This window comes from Pongo pygmaeus, chromosome 13, assembly GCF_028885625.2.
Source record: "Pongo pygmaeus isolate AG05252 chromosome 13, NHGRI_mPonPyg2-v2.0_pri, whole genome shotgun sequence".
Classification (NCBI taxonomy): Eukaryota; Metazoa; Chordata; class Mammalia; order Primates; family Hominidae; genus Pongo; species Pongo pygmaeus.
The window spans coordinates 98486205-98495964 of record NC_072386.2 but is presented as its reverse complement, the minus strand read 5'-3'; the positions used below and the strand labels follow the sequence as shown (position 1 = coordinate 98495964).

Sequence of the window (9760 nt, the reverse complement as noted above, 5' to 3'; positions counted from 1 at the left end):
ATTCCAAAGGAAGCAAGAGGAAAATAATGCAAAAATTGAAATGCTGACTTTAAAATCGTATAGTGAAACTCCATGTTGTGGATTCGCTATGTTCTTAAAAGTTTATTTTTTAAAAGAAGAAGAAAAATCTTTAAGGAATAGTAAGCATCTTTATCTTATCAAAATCTGATATCCAAATGAGAAATTGCTTCCTCTTTCTAATAATAACAAGCACTTACTATACTCTGGACAGTATAAACACTTTGCAATCTTTATCCCCTCAACTCAGTGGAGTAGATATTATTACTATCCTTTTGTTAGAGATGTAGAATAGGAGACTGAGAGAATTTAAGTGACTAGCCCAAGAACAGTCAGCTTTTACATGGTAGACCCAGGATCTGAACACATTCTGATGCCAAAGCATGTTTCTCTTATTCCTAATTGCAACCCTACAGAAACTGTACTGGCAGAGCATACACATTTTTTCATGGAATTATGAAAAAAAAAAGCCTCATGAGGTAAGAAATACCACTTTAAATTTTCAGATAAGAAAACTGACTTTACATGATTTCTCTATGTCATGCAAGTAGACAGGTGAAGATTCAGAATAGTTCTAAGGCTGAAACTGGAACCCAGAACCCTTGAGTCCAAAACAACCTAAATCTGTTTCTTCTTTGTATCTGGCATTGTGATTCCTCATGAGAAAAAAATTGGGGGTTAGTGCAAAATTTATTTCTCCATAAACAAGCAACTGTTAAGTTGTACAGAGATTTACATACAGCAACTGCGACCATCCCACTTACTGCCCAAATAGTCATTCGCTCAATTGCCAACTAACATTTATTGAGTACCAAGTATATACAAGACATTGTCAAGTCTTGGAGTACAGAATAAGCAAAGAGTAAAAGATGTGTCTGTAACCTCACAGTGCTTATTGGGTCCCCCGATGCCTTCTTTACCAGGCACACTTTCCCAATATTGATGGAAAAAGAAATCTATTGTTAAATCTCAGTGATTTTCTTTGAACTTTTTCCCTGAAATCCCCATTGCCTTTGGCATAATCTGGCTACTTCCTGGGTTCCACCAAGCTTTGGCCCAATGAGGGTGACTTTGGTGACTCTTTAACAAATACCACAGACACCCCTTCATTTACTAGCCTGGATTAGCAAACAGCTTGTCCTGAGCAACTCTGAATGTAGCCAACACCATGCGGTGACTTCAGAGCACAAACACGTGCCTCAATGTTATCCTGAGGGCAGATATCTGCTCAGGGAGTTTTTTTGGACTTTTCTTGAGATGGCTTGATCTCTACTGGGAGATCACCTTCTGGGTTCTATGGATGGACTACATATTCCAGTATGTCTGCTGTCTGGAAGTTGTCAAAGATAGATTCCTTGGAGTGGTGATGAAAGTGCCTCTTGTTTGTTTGGCTTCCCTGAATGCAGAGGACTGGAAAGAAGCAATCTTATAGGATGATTGGCCATTAGTGGTTTCCAGTTGACTTTGCCAGACCCAGAAGAGCTTTGTATGACCTAACCTCTGCTTCAAGGAGACTACACACAAACATAAACAATCAGTTTCCAAGGCTAGTGTCCAACTCGTGGTGTCCTGGTCCCCTCTGCATTGTAATGTATACCTCAGTATCTTAGTAACTGCTGAAGAGAGACTCTTAGTTGAGATGACCAGTATAGATTGCAATCTCAGTAGAAGGCAGGGTCCATGTGTGCACATCTTTTTACAGTTAACAAGATCCTGCTATTTCTAATACCTCACTCAGTACTCATGATAATATCAAAAGGCAAATTTTGTTATTCTCAGGTCACAGATGAAGAAACTAATGTACAAAGCTAGTGGCAGAACTGGGACTAAACACTGGGTCTAACAACTACCAAATAATTCTCCATCTTCTACTTTACCATAAGATGAAATGATTAATAGGAAGAACTTCCCTGAAATTTTATATACATATATATAATATATATTTTATATATATGATATATATATATATATATAGCATCTAGCCCTGTGCATTGCATAAAGTAGTCCCTTAGTAAGGAATAGCTTTTTTTTTTTTTAATGTAAGGCAGCATAGTATAATTGTTCAGCCATGAGAAAGGAGGTTAACTTGAGATAACATCCAGTTACTCAGACCATTTACTTAGTCTCTTTGGATATTCATTTTCTTATCTAAAAATGGGATAATGATTAAAAACTTTCTAAGGTTAGCATGAGAATTGTATAGCTAGAAGACAGGAATTTGCTCCCTAACACTGAGGTGCAACTTTTTTAAGATAGAGTGGGAGGAAACACTCACCTCCTTTCTAGGCTGCATACAAAGACCCAGGATACTTCCATGGCACCTGAAAAATGGAAGAATATACTCTATTTTAAAATCCACAGCTATTCACTGAGATGTAAAATGAAAATGTTTCCATTCACAAAGAGGAAACTCTGCCATCACGCTAAGGCTTTTTTTGCAAATGTCCTAAGGCTTTGCCTCTCAGTGGTCAATTTCTTGGCACCATGGACCACCCCATCAAAGACCCTGGCACTCCTCAGGTGCTGTGTGAGTTCCTGGCACTGGTGGGACCTGCCACAGCATGCTCCCCCACCCTAGGCTCTAGGATGATAACCTTCACTTGCCTTGCAATCTCAGTAGAAGGCAGGGTTCGTGTGTGCACAGGTAGGGCCAGTTCTGCCTCCTTCTCCACTTCATATGCCAGCTTCCCTCAATATCTCAATACATTCTTCAAACAAAGGCCTGAGAGTGGGAGTAGATAAAGGCATTTTTTTTAGATGTCTTCTCTTTTCAGAGCTGCAACACAAAAGCCTCTAATAATGCCCTCAGGGAAAAAGAACATATATTCCATACACATTTTTTCCAACCTTCTATCATATAGAAAACACTAATTAATATTCCAATAAGTTGTCCTGCCAAAAAGGAGGAAGAGGAGGAGAAGAACTAATATATATAAAGTGTCAAGTATAGTGTCATATGGCATACCATAAACAACTACTCTATTATTGGTTGTATAACTACTGTATTATTGTAGTTTTCTTGGTTGTATAACTACTGTATACAATTGCAGAACTACTGTATTATTGTATAACTACCGTATAACTACTGTATTATTGTAGTTTGTATAACTACTGTATTATTGTAGTTTTATTTTACTGAGACTGCCCTGTGATGCTTTAGTAATTCCTTTCAATGCTTTGCCAAAATAGGGCAGGACCTTAAAATGAGAAACTGTGATATAAGCACTTTGTCACATGAACAATTATCAGGTTCTCTAAAATAAGCAAAAATTAGATCCTGAAGCCTCATCTAGGCCTTTCCTTGTTTACCTACTTTTTAAATGTAGTTTGGCTTGGTCCAAGAAAGGGAATTTGTCATATATTGATGTTGGGCAATATCATTTCTGCAAGTATCATAAATGTGATGGTAGCAGTTCCAAACCAGAAGTATCTTAAAAGAATAATGCACTATGACTAAGCAGGATTCGTTCCAGAAATACAAGGATGGTTCAATGCTGAAAATGTTGATAACTGCATTACATCATTTCATTAAGTGATTAACAGAGCAAAAAACAGATAACAATAAATTTACTATACTGTCTGGATTCAACTAGAAATAGTAGAGAAGGAATAGAGCAATAGTTTTGACATGGTAAAGAATATCTGAAGTCAATTTCAAACAAACACCAGGTTCATTACCACTAAATTCGAGAAGATACAGATGTCACCTATCACCTATTATTATTTAACATTATTTAGGATGTTTAAGTGAGTAAAATAAAATAAAAAGCAATATAACTATTCAAAAAGGGAGATTTAAAAATTAATCATTATTTTCAATTTCTTAACCCTGAAAAAAAAAAACAAACTAACTACAATCTTCCTTGAGTTTAGAATGGCTAATGGTTACAAATAAATACATACAAATCAATGTATTCTCTATAAAACTGCAGTATGTAATGGAAATGTTAATAGAAGAAAGAGTAAAATTATTGTATAAATTAAATGATGTAACATCTAAAAATAAATATATAAAAAAAACTTAAAATTTGTACAGACCTATATGTAAAAACTATAACTATATAACTCTTAGAAGAGAAGATAGAAGTAAATTTTTATGACCTTTGGTTAAGCAAATCTTTCTTATCTGGGACAGCAAAAAAAAACCAATGTTTCGTTTTTTGAAACACTGAAAAAAAAAAATGGATAAATTGAATGCCAGACCATAGAAATGGATAAAATGTGGTGGCAAGAGATAACCCTTCTAAATGTGAGGGCAAAGTTGGGACATTAGTAGATCCAGAATTCGAGAAGATCACTCTGGCTTCCATGTTGGAAGCTGTATTGGAGCTGGGAGCTTTTAACAGGGGGAAAAGCCGGGAGTATGGGATTAGTTCATGGCTGATGACAGGTAGAGCCAAACAAGAACAGAGATGGGGTTGGTAGAGCCTCATGCTTTAGAGAAATAAAGGAGAATGCACCTGTCAATAGAGCCATGGTTTGGGCAACTAGGCCATTATGGGAACATGCCAAAAACATAGAGTGGTACATAGACTACAATGGAAATTGGATTAGAGTGTTCCAAACACCCTCTTTAAGTAAAAGGTTCACCCTGAAGTCCTTCTTCTCTGATCTTTGCTGAAACAATTAGACAAGATTTACATTAAAATTTCTTTATAAACCAGAAGGGCTATTGGACAGTGTGACTCCGTAGAACAATGCCCTTTGGACATACAAGGCCAAGGTCTGACACTCACAAATATCATGGGTGTGTGCGAGTTACTTAACAAACCTGAGCATTAGTTTCCATTTCACTAAAACAGAAATAGTAATCTCTCCCATGTAGGACTACAGTGTACATGGGAAGGGCCTGGCTCAGACCATGCAGCCGATAAATGCAGATTCTCCTCTCTTTCTCTCTTCAGTGATGCATCCCAGCCTTCAACCCACTAATGGTTCTCCCTATAGGTTTCTACACGTGCTCTCTACAGTTGAAATTTGCTGCTTTGTGCTTATTTTTCTTAGGGAATATATAAAGAAACTATCATGGCCTTTTCCCAATCTATTGCTTTATAACTCTATAACCTTCATCTGTGCCTCTTCTCTGATATTTCATCTTATTTAATTATATATTTAGCAAACCTAATCCTGCTTCCCAATGATACTTGCATGAGCTCAGAGGCATTGCTAAAATAAGACCCCCTGCTACCAGCAGTGCCAGTCAGTAGGTGACACTACTGACTACTTTCCTCTCCTCTCGAAGTGGCTTCAATGATGGATCACATGCTCAGTGCTCAGGACTCAGCTCCACTTTCAGAATCTGCCTGTCCATCACTGTCTGTCCCCCAAGGATGAGCAGCAGATGACCAAGGGTGGCTTCCTACCTGATGCCAGCTAGTGTTGTGAATGGACCTCTTAGTTTGAGAAGGAACCAGATTGGGCACAGAATGATTTTTGGCAGAAAACAAGGAGGATGAGTCAAGGCAGAAAGCAGAACTGAGCCATGGTGAACTTCAGTCACCAGAATGGCATTTGCCATTCAACAAACATTTATCAAGCTGTGCTGTGGACCGCTAATTTCTCACACGTCATCTCACCAACTCCTCAGTTACCCCATGAACAGGCATTAGCCCCTTGTTTTACAGATGAGGAAGCAGACACAGACATGTTAAGTAACCTTCTGTTAGGCCTCAGCTCATAATTGCTAAATTATCCTTCAGATAAGGAGTTGTTTCTTCCAAGTCCCAGATACTCTGCATCAACATGAAATGTGTTTGCCCTGGAAGTGTGTTCATGAATCCCGTCTACGTTTACCTGAGAAGGTCTCAGGTTGAAGAGGATAAGATTTCAAATCCTAGAGTTATACTTTTCTTAGGACAATGTGTCCACCTTCCTCCACCCCAAAACACACATTCCCCACCTCTACATGTTTATTCCTAAATTCTGCAGTGATTTACTGAACACCTCCCATGTGCCTGGCATCATGCTTAGTTCCAGTAATACAGAGAAGACCAAAGACTGGGACAGGGTCTTTACCAACACAATAGCTTCGAGTCAATCAGAGAATATATATAACCTGTGTCTGTATAAAAAGTGAGACTGCAGCTGTCAGCGCCTGCTTTCCCCAGGCCAAATCTCCAGCAACCCACAAGGCCTTCAGCTTACAAGACCAGCACTACCCTGCCTTACCTGAATCAATGCAGCAGTGTGGTACATAATTTAGAAGTATAGTCCAATATCAACTCCTCTCTGAGAGCAGTCATGTGCTGGTTACTGCTACTGTGTCTGTTGTCTGGTGAGTCAGCTCTCTGCCCCTAGGCTGCTACAGAACACCCCCATCTAGGACAAGATGTTCTCATTGATACCCCAGCCTCCCCCTCACTCCTGACACAAGTCTCATTTCCTGCTTTGACAAGTGCCTGGTCTGACACCTTAGGTTTCTTGGCTGGGGTCTTGAGGACCTATCTCTTTCAAATTGCCTTCTTCCAGAGGGCCCATTCTCAGCCCTATGCCCTTCTGTTAATAAATGAAGCTGTTTTCTAAACCAGACAAGACCAGAATCAACCATGCAGACTGAAGGAATGAAGACATGTGGCCCATGGCTCTCCTCTTCAGAGCAGCTTCCTGGAGGTCTTTTTTTTTTTTTTTTGGCAATTTTATAACTTTGATATATTTGTCAATCAGTGGTTAGTTCTCATCCATGTTGACTGTCTGTAGATTCTTGAAAGTGGTAGCAGGTACATAGGCAACCAAAGTATACAACTTACTTAATGAGGATCTTTATCCTCAGTATGTTTTCTGGACAATTGCACATAGATATCGTATGGGACATTCCTTATTCCTTTGGCCCAGACAGGTCTGTTGAACCTAGTATCAACGCACACATCTGTCCCATCTCCTTCATGGCAAATTTCCAGATCTCTTTGAATACCCAAGGGGGATGTTTCTTGAAGCCCACTCCATGGATGCGCTTGTGAATGATGTTGGTGTATTCCCCAGTCACTGCTTCATTGATGGCAGAATGGCCCTTTTTCTTCTCACCACCCTTCTTTGCGGGAGCCACTCTACCAGGCCCAAGTTGGAAAGTGAGATCTTTGTAAGTATTTAACGTAATACTGTGTACTTCTATAGGGCAGATTCTCAAGCCAGGGCACATACTTGGTTGATGCTCATTACTCTATGTCTAGATACTAGCTAGAGAGCGAACATTGCTCCAACCAGTTGTCACTAGGAAGACCGTGGGAAGATCACTCTACTGCTCTGTGGACCAGTTTCACCATGAATGAAAGAGGAGAAAATTGGGGCTGAAAGGCAATAATAACTGAAAAATGACATTGGATACTCTAAAGATTGTACACAGGCAATGCCTGAGTCTATATACAATTTTTGTTTTTCTGTAAAGGAACAGAGTAATCCCGGAACTCCTCAGGAAAGCACTAACTGGAGGAACTTTGGGAGCCACAGCCATACATTGTCTAATCTGCATAATTCTTACGCAATCACTCTGGGAGGTGGTCCCTATTATGGCTGCATTTAGAGCTGAGAAAACTGAGACTCAGAAAATTTGAGTGAAGTTAAGAAGATAAGATCAATTTGAGCCTTTTGGAATTTCCAGGTGACTCACTGCATGGAATACACACTGCCCCATGGCTTGAATCTGCCACTATTGATACTAAATATGAACTGCATGCTTTGTCTATGCCAAGCTCCATTCAGAAACTACAACATGGTTCGTTCCTTAAAGATACATGAGGTTACTCTGCAAGGTTCTCCTTGGCCCTGCCACCCAAACAGCAGCACCTACAGCAGGCGATACGGGTTATGTGAGCACACATGCTAATTCTTCAAGGTCCATCTTATAAACCCATGGGAATAATGCTCTGTATCTGTCTGGAACCTCATAGTTATACATCTTGCATCTGTACCACACTAACTCTGCAAGTTCATTAAGGGCAGGTATCACTACCCTCATTCATTGATTCACTGATTTATGTATACATCGATTGACTGATTTATGTATACATCGATTGTGGCATTAATTCAACAAATATTTACTGAGTACTTACCTGTGCCAGGCTCTGTGCTAATTCATAGACGAAAATCATGTAAATAAGGCTTGTCTGACTCTCAAGCAGCACAGTCTTTCCCAAATAGACAATAGCTTTGAGGGTTTAAGTGCTTTAACTGTAGAGCTGTAACTGAGAGGACAAGCAACTCTGCCCAGTGCTTTCAGAATGGTTTCAAAGAGAAGGCAGAATTAGAGAGGCTGGAGTGCATGTGGAATACCTTGATGCCAGGTTAAGGGTCTGAACTTTATCCTGACGGCCATGAAATGTAGGCTCAGAGCAATTAGAGACGTTGTCCGGGCTGCAAGAAGTATATTTACCATTCTTGTTTTTCTATAAAGGCACAGAGTAATCTAGGAATTCCTCAGGAAAGTACTGGCTGGAGGAACTTTGGGAGCAACAGCATGGTTTGATAGAAAGCGATCAGAGGAGAAAGAGAGGAAAATAGCACCAAATGGGTAGCTGCTATGTGTTAGAGGCTTATATATGTTACCTTGGGGGCACCAAGGACATGATTTCAACCCCACATTAGAAACAGAGAAAGATCCAGGAAGCCTGGTTTCAGATCCAGGTCTCACCTCTTCTTCCTGGTCATGAGACCTTGGGAAGATAACACTACTGCTCTGTGGACCAGTTTCACCCTGGATAGAAGAGGAGAAAACTGGAGCTGAAGGGAGGCAATAACTGGAAAATGGTACTGCATACTTTAAAGGCTGTACACAGACAATGCTTTGTTTGCTTGCTTGTTTGAATAGGGAATGATGACCAAAACCTCATGGTATCCCTAGGCCCATTCTAAGATAAGAAAGCAGGCAGGGAACAGAAAGGAGCTACAGGAGACATGGAAGGGAAGGGAAGAGGAATAAGAATCAGGCCTGGGTTACAATCAGCATTCACATCCCAGCTCACGGCATGAACACAGGTGCATCACTTCATTGTGCCCAGCATTTCTTTCCACACAAAGAAAGGGTCTTTCCAGTATCAGGACTCTGTGCGTACAAGTCAGTAGAGAAGAAGGTAGTTACTCTGTAGATACAAGAGCAATGGAGGCAAAAAAAAAAAAAAAAAAAAAAAAAAAAAGGCAAGTCCTAAGCATACACTACCCACCCTGTCCCAACCCCACTTGCATGATTCTGGAATTTCTTTGTTTCATGCAGACAGGAAGTCACTTAGTAGAGGCTTACAGGAAAGCTGAGGGCTCATTTTCTCTCCACCTGGAAAAGGAAAAAAAAAAAAATCTGTTCCATTAAAATAAATGGATAAATAAATCTCCAACTTCTGAGTCTTTTTTTTGGGTGAGCAGCACCGCACTTTGTCTAGTGCCCCAGCTGAACACCTAACAACCACTCCAGTCACTCTCTCTCATCTCCCACATCGAAGTGATCCCCAAGCCCCATGGATTCTAGCTCCCTAACCGTTCTCCAAAATGGTACCTCCCCTTCCTTCTCACTCCAAGTTATTTGCTTCCCTCCCTCACAACTTGTTCCCTGGTCTATGGCACCAATTGTTGCCTAAATGGACTTCCTGTCCGTATTCACTTCTCCCCAGTCTCAAACTGTCATGAGATCTTGCATTCACACCTGTGCCCTGCCTCACATCTTTTCAACCCACCTTCTACCCTAGCCATTGCCAGTGGGGTCTAGGCAATGCCCCCAGCTGTACTTCCACCTTGCTGACTTACTGCCCCGGGGCTTCTG

General features: G+C 40.3%; 1 pseudogene; it reads right to left on the bottom strand.

The window, feature by feature from the left end:
- Window positions 1-6684: 6684 nt before the first annotated feature.
- Window positions 6685-7153, bottom strand: LOC129043535 (large ribosomal subunit protein eL31-like; annotated as a pseudogene).
- Between the last annotated feature and the right edge of the window lie 2607 nt (window positions 7154-9760).